Genomic DNA, 788 nt, shown 5'->3' with positions numbered 1-788 from the left:
TGAGAAACCCTGAAGCAAGTCCCACCAAGCCAGATCAGACTCAGGGTCATTTGCATACCTGCTTCTGATTGGGCAGACCCTGTGTTAGGTTTTCAGAGGTTGGGTGGATGGGTGGATGTTTCCCAGGGTTTTCTGCTTCTCACCTTTGATGCCCACACATGGTTCCTATCATACTGTCTCAAACTGGCTACTGCAGGCTACTGCACAGAGACCAGAGCCATAGTCTAGCAGAGCAGTGGAATAAAATAACCATTCATCATAATCACAGCAGCCCCAAAGCAGCATGCTGTCTCTATGACCATCTTCTTGTAAAGGGGACAAAGCAGGGAGGGCTGCAGCAGGGACAAGTCCTACTCCTTCCTGATATGTGACAAACGTTAGGAGATAGAAAAGCCTAGCCGGGCTGTGGTGGTGCACGCCTTTAATCCCAGCACTTGGGAGGCAGAGGCAGGCAGATTTTTGAGTTCGAGAGTTTGAGGCTAGCCTGGTCTACAGAGTGAGTTCCAGGACAGCCAGGGCCATACAGAGAAACCCTGTCTCGAAAAACCAAACCAAAAAAAAAAAAAAAAAAAAGGAGATAGAAAAGCCTGATCTTCTCCACTGAGACTTTCTATTGCATCTTTGAGATTTCCAGACTCTGGTCTAGAAGAAGGGAGTGCAGCTGGGAATGAGGGCTGAGGAACCCTTAGGGCACATTGTTTTTTGGACTGAGTGGGAATCCTAGTATGTGCATGTGTGAGCAAGTAGGAATGAGAGAGAGAGAGAGAGAGAGAGAGAGAGAGAGAGAG

This window comes from Grammomys surdaster, unplaced genomic scaffold, assembly GCF_004785775.1.
Source record: "Grammomys surdaster isolate TR1022 unplaced genomic scaffold, NIH_TR_1.0 371, whole genome shotgun sequence".
Taxonomy (NCBI): Eukaryota; Metazoa; Chordata; class Mammalia; order Rodentia; family Muridae; genus Grammomys; species Grammomys surdaster.
Note: the sequence above shows the minus strand (reverse complement) of the source record.